Genomic DNA, 7,470 nt, shown 5'->3' with positions numbered 1-7,470 from the left:
TGGTGGACATGTGCCTGGTTGTATGACTTATCATGTAGTTTATTTTGAGGCATTCTAGATGTATCTTAGAGGCCTTTATATATAGTCACTCCTAGTGTACCCTTAATGCATATTGAATGAATATATCATCATTCTGATCATACTCTCTCTTTTTGGTCTACAATTGTGCTTGTGTTTGAGGTCTTAGTTCTTGGGTGAATTTTTCCCTAAGGAAAATTCTTACAGTATTGATTACTCTGAGACCTTTCCTCCTATCACCAAGATGAATTTTATTCCCCTTGTTCTCTCTCTTGTAGCTTCTCAAGGATGGACACTATTTCAAATGGATGTGAAGAGTGCCTTTTTGCATGGATACCTCCATAAGGAGATCTATATGGAGCAACCTCAAGGTTTTGTGTAGGACTCTTCTATGATGTGCATACTTTGAAGGTCCTTGTATGGTCTCAAACAATCCCATCAAGCTTGGTATGAGAAGGTGGATTCCTTCTTAATTGCATCACACTTCACACACTATCATTATGAACCTATAGTGTAAATTCAATGTCAAGGGGCTGATCTATTAATACTTGTGCTATACATTGATGATATCATTATTATAGGTAGCTCACCCTCTATGATTCAGAGTGCTCAATGAGCTTTGAGAGAGCAATTTGATTCAATAGACCTTGCACTTCTACATTATTTTTTGGGCCTATAGTTTGTTTAGTCTTTGGATGGGATAGCCATACTCTGGTAGAAGTATGACCTTGATATGATTCAAAGATTCAACATGCTTGATTAAAAGCCTTCCCCCACACCTTTTCAATTAGGTGTTGTTTTATCTACCACTTTCTCTACTCCTACAATGGATTCCACTTTATATAGATAGCTTGTGGGTAGTATATTGTACCTAATGAACACTTATCCTAATATTTCCTTTGTGGTTGACCTTATCTCTTGATTCTCACATGATCCTCATAAGAGTCATGGGAAAGTTGCTAAATTTATTTCGAGGTACATTTAGGATACTGCAAGTTATAAAATTCACTATACATCAAGGGATCCCCACATTGTTGGTTATACAGACTCAGATTGGGCTAGTGATATTGATGATCAAAATTCTACTTTTGGCTTTGTTTTCTGTCTTGGACGTGCTCATGCATTATCATCTATAGAGGTAGAACATAGGGAAATTGTGCTAGCTAGTCAAGAGGTTTTTTGGCTTCAACAATTGATGACAGAGTTTAAATTTCTCCTTGATAGTTCTACTTTTCTTTATTGTGACAATCAAAGTGCTATACCCATTTCCCACAACCTAGTTGAGCATTAGTGGACCAAGCACATTGAACTTCATATGAACTTCACTAGGCATTTGATTTAGGATTGCTTTCTTAGTTTGGAGTATATTTCCACTGTTGAGAATGTTGCAGACATCTTTACTAAACCTTTTGTATTCTTACAGTATTTTCAATTATGTTCTATGCTTAGGGTGAAGGAAGTTGTCCTTGGGGGGGTCTTAATAATGAGTTCTTCCTTCCTTCTTTTATTTTTTAGCATTATTTTATCTCCCTTTGGAGTAGGTTTTTCTCATGTGGTTTTCCCTATTTCTCCTTTTTTTTAGAGATTTGTTTGTGCTGGGTACCTCATTAGGAAATGTTGTCGAGACCCATATATGCTTTCAACATTGTAGTTGTATTTTTTTCATCTTAAGGAGGGTGTTAAAGAATTAATTTCTTTTAATTTATTAAATTACCTTTACTCCCTACTTAATATTTCACTTTATGCATATGCATTCCCATTTAACAATTAAATCATAATTATTAAATTGATCTCTTAGGGTTTCCCTTTTAGGTTCTACAATCTCCTTCTATAAGGATTAATCCATTATATATTTCTCATTATTATTTTTGTTTGATAATATATTCTTGCATATTTCAGAGCCAAACCCTTGCCTTCTCTTGTCTTTTTCTTCTCTATGATAGGTTCTTGCATGCACGTGTTCTTATAGATCTATGGATTTGTTTTCATCAAATCCTTTAATAACTTTTAAAAATGTGTTCTCTCTACTTAAAAATAACTCAAAGGACTAATAAATTTTATCCTTATTATTAAACTATAGTATTTTTTTCACTCTACCAGAACAAACCTTTATAAACTTAATATTGCTTAAATATATTCTCATTTCACCACATCTTACCCCAAAAGGCATCACACTATAGGAATAAAATTTGACACTTGTATCCTTGTTAATTAAATAATCCTATATTTAATAATTCAATATTAATAATATTTAAATATCTAATCCCTTAATTAATCTTAAAAAAATCTCTTTAATACCAAAAAATCACACCAAACTACATGAGTCTAATAACATACAAAATAAATCAACCCAAATTCACAATTTTAAGTCACCCTGACAAAGTCAAATAGATAGTCAATTAGATATTTTCCCTCTATTTCTGGAAAAATGATGACTTAGGTTGGATTTGGACCTGAATGCTATCTCACATCTCTTTCCAATGAGATATTGTGATAAGGCATGCTTATCTTGACAATCAAGGAAGTCATTGCCTAGTATCTACAATCCTACATTAGAGATTAGCATGTGCATGTATGTATACGTACATATATGCACACACATACATACATACAAACATATATGCATACATACATGAATGCATGCATACACACACAAACACACACACACACACACACACACACAAAATAAACAATTACAAAAATTAATATATTATTTAGATCTTGGAAGAAACTATGACATCATACCTCAACTACATTAGATATGTCATACAAAAAGAAAGTACAACCATACACATGTACGCATGGGGTTAGTAATAACCTTGATATATATAACATCATCTTATGAAAATAATCATTATCATTTAACTAACATCCTGACATAAATCAAATGATCAAAGTATCATAGTACTAAATCATCAATTTTTTTTTTGATCTAATGTGCACATAAAGGGCAATCTAAAGGAATTTGACAATATAAATTGAAATAGTAAAAAATGGGTAGATATTATAGGATGCAAGTAATGATCATTTAATAGTTTGCACTTCTGAATCTTTTTCTAAGTTTTCATAGGCACTTGATGAAGATGAAACCTCTATTGTAGTTTGGGTTTAGGTTGTTTTTGCTAACCCGAGTCTTGGTCTAGCTACAACTTTAGTTGTTTCCCCTATTTATCCTAGTGTGGCACCTTCTAGCTACATGGAAATGTTTTCTTAGTTTCTTTAACACTTTGGTTATTGTGATGATAGTTGCCCTAGCAGATTTTCCTTTGTTGGGAAGCACAACGATAGTATTACCTAGATAATTTCTCAATGGGCTTAGAACAAATTCTCTGCAAATTCCCATGCATCTTCTCATGAAACATGAGTTTAGCCATTCCTTTTAGGGCCTATCCTTTTCTCTTTGTGTTTTATTTTCATAGTCAATATCTATTGTGCTAGCTATGTGCTATTGATGGCTTGCAATTTTACCTTCCAAACTTATTTATTTAAGGTTATCTCCCTTGTTAGGTTACTTGATTAATAAAAAATAAATGAAAATAGAAAAGGGCAAGCACTATTGGTGTTAGAAGAAAGAGAAACTACAAATACTTCACATTTTTTAGATATAAGATTAAGGATTATCACTGTCAAACTTAGTAACTCAAAATCAAGGAACTGAGCCCATTTTTTTTATATTGTGAAATTTAAATCATTCACTCATTATCATGTGTGCATATGACTTAAATATTCCCATCCTAAGACATTTTTGGATAAATTAACCTTCACACTAAGCTACATAGTTAGAGTGATTTCCCAAACCCATTCAGATGTAGCCCTGCAGGTAGAAATGCATCCATAGCTTGACAAGGATATCACTTTGATCCCACAAAGCATTGATCTACTACTAGTCAAACATCCATATCCTTGGTAGAGTTTCTTGTGTAACCCAAAATTTTTAATTTCTATATTTCTTTTTTTCTCTTTTTAACTTTAATTTTAGCAATATGAACAATTAAGCCCCCTTTTGGAGTTGGTATCCAAGTGGTGATAGGAAGCAATTTTTAGATTTTTCACTTACTATGGATACAAAAACCAATCATCACTAAACTGTAAAGATAACAAATGTGAATTTGTGATAATAGTTTAGAAATGATGCCACCTACACATGATATGATGCATAATAATTGCACATCCTTGATATAATAGTTAGTAAACTTAAAGTATAAGAGATAAGGTTATATTGTAAGCAATGAAGTAAATGCATTCAATTCCTTGCATAGACCAAGGAGTACGAAACCTTTACCATTTTCACTATTGAGTAGCCAAAATATACACATTGAATGACTACCTAGAAAATGATGTCCTCAAGAAGTGATCCTAGTATTCCTAGTATCATTTTGACATGATAAATTGACCAAACCATAAAATATTAAGCATGAAAAGTGATCTTAGTAGCTATAAATCATTTGAGTTATAGTAAGTTCTTATGGTTTCTTAGGTGTTAATCAAGAGAAGCATAGACTAAAATAGTCATGGATGTACTACTAAGGTTGAAAACTAGTAGGTCCTAGTCCTTGCTAGTATTAAATATATTCAAGGTTATGTTTATGAAAAATGAGGACCATTAACATGTTATCACAACATTGTACCTAGTTTTGTAGGGTCATTGCTTGATCTAAGTAAATTGAAGAGGGTAGCTAAACAACTTACTTGTGATCCATTTAGAAACAACTATGTGGAGGGTAAATAAGATGTGTTAAGGGTTGATAAATATGGTGCAGGTTTGCCTTTGGAAGCTAGCCTAAGGGCATACTTATAGAAAGGTGCACTGGTGTCATGGCCACCCTTTGTGTCTAATATTTTTAATACATAAATTTTTGTATATCTATGTTTTACAAGACAAGACCTAATCTTTTGAGGAAGCTTTCCAACCTCGAGGAATATTTTGAGAAAGGGTGGTTGTATGAGTTTAGTACAAGGTTATCTTTGAACAAGAATTGATATGTCAAATAGTGATGAGTCCCAAGAAGGGTAGATTTATGCTTTGGATGAGGAAATAAAGGACACTAAGGAAGTCATAGATGAATCTTTGGCAAGTAGTCCAAGCCTTCACTATATTTAACTTTACAACTTGATGATACAAAACATATAAGAACTTTTCATTTTTTTGTAATTTTCCACTTACATAAAAAAGAGAGAAATTGTGTGTGTGTGTGTGTGTGTGCCTAAATAATGTCAGTGTTTTTGGATAGATGGGAACCATGAGGCCATGATTATATAGGGCTTTGGGAAACTTAGAAATAAATAGAGGTAATTCAGTTTCTTAGGTAGATTTTCTATTTTCTTGGATATATTTTCTATGAATACTTGGCATTATAGGTTAATTGATTTCTTCATATTCAAATAATTAATCACTTTTAAGGCTTGAAGTTGTTTAGTTTTTTGTGCTAGTTGAAAGAAAATATACATGGTCCAAGATTTTTGGATTTTAATTTGGATAAATGAAACAATAGTTGGTGCCAAGATTTTACCTATTTGGGATTGCCTTCTAGACAACACTATACCATTCTTATCCAGGATGAAGGTATTCCCTAGGTTGTATCATAATAGACATGGTTGTATATAACTAGTAGTGATAACAAAATGTAGGGTATCATTAGTAGATCCTGTATTGAGTTTGAGCTATTGTGTTCTAAATTTGAAACTCAAAACACTATGAAGATTATCATCTAAAGTACTAGTAGAGTAATTCAGAATTACATTGAACATTATAGGACCATATGTCATTGTATCTAAAATAGTTTCTAATATAGCATCACATTTTCTAACATGAAAATTATCAAACAAATCCATAAAAATGATAATAGGGAGACCAACTCTATAATGTCCTTCGAAACCCATGATAATATATGATAGATGCATATATTGAAAGGCATTTTTATTACTCCTAGCCATCAATGTTAATTTCTATGTTTTAGAAGAAGAAAATAACTTTAATTTTCCATGAGCTCCATCTTGAACTAGGTTTTCTAATTCTATCACTTTACACAACTTCTTATTTGAGTAATTTTGAATGCCCTTCATACCAAAAAGATCTATATAAATTTCTTCAAGTAATTTTTTTTTGGGAATTTTAAATCTATTCTTAGGGTCTTCAATCATAAAAAAATTATCTTCTTTAATAGAAATATTAACACCATTAACTATAATGTCCAACTATACAAGATAGTCTTGAAGACTTACTTATCAGTCTTTTGTAAAATCAACTTGAACTCTGCTTGCTTTCTTTGGCTCCATTAGGTTCAAATTCTTTCACTGGAAAATGATCTTACACCCTCACATGATCTTTGGATTTACAAAAAATTTATTATTAGGACCACAATATACAAAGAATTAGATTTTGACATATATTCAAAGTATTTAAAAAAGATAATTTATATTATCTTAAAGACAAATCACAAGGATACCAACTATTACAACTCTTATACTAGTTTTTGACAGTTACAAGAGAAAACATATTATATATATACTTTGTAAAAAAAACTTGTCAAATGAATATAAATTTATAGTTTTGATGTCTATTTTTATGGATGGAAATATTTTACAAGAGAATATTTCACATGCTACATACAACAATTAGTGAAAAGTTAGAAAAATGCATGTGTCTAGAAGGCATGCATTTGTAAAAAGAACCTTACTTTAGGCCTCGACATGTTTCTCCCTTAAAAAAGCATGGATATGGTTAACACAAGCACATTCTAATTTTTTTCACCTTAAAAATTTGTATTTTCTTATGAGATGGCATGATCAATTAATGGTCACTTGTGATTGTTAGCCTCAACAAAACTCAAAACACATGTACACAACATGTACTTAATGAAATAAAACTCTGCATGGCATCCACTAATAAATGACACATAGTATCACTTATGAGAAATACAAGTTCCCCACCAACATACTCCAACCAAATATATACCAAAATTCCAAGTGATTCACTAACCAAAATATTTAAATAGCTTTCTCTTTGGCCTAGCACTTTACATTTTGAACATATTTTCCTATTTTCTTTAAGAATCTAAAAAAAGAGGGTCATGCTTCATGACATGTAATACATTAGAAAAAGTGTAAATATATACATGTTGGGATCAATACCTAATTGTGCACGTGTAGAACTTTTTTCTTTAAATGAATTACCCTCATGATTTGAGGTATACATGATAGGGAAAAAATTACATGTTTTTCATCCTAATAAATAGCTTATTGGACACTCACAAGTGAGTACAAAATGATCTTCAATAGTATTGATATCCTCTATTTGTTGTGCATTTCTAGATTTTTCCATGTTTGTGACTCTTCTTTACATTTTGTTCTGTTAAAGGTATACTTGTGACTATACCAACATTTAACCTGCCTTACATTCATCTTACTTGTTGTCAATTTGGGGTCAGGAAGAGGCTATTTGGGGAAAGACTA

The sequence above is a fragment of the Cupressus sempervirens genome, chromosome 10 (genome assembly GCF_028749045.1).
Source record: "Cupressus sempervirens isolate cs-2001-9-10 chromosome 10, ASM2874904v1, whole genome shotgun sequence".
Lineage (NCBI taxonomy): Eukaryota > Viridiplantae > Streptophyta > Pinopsida > Cupressales > Cupressaceae > Cupressus > Cupressus sempervirens.
Note: the sequence above shows the minus strand (reverse complement) of the source record.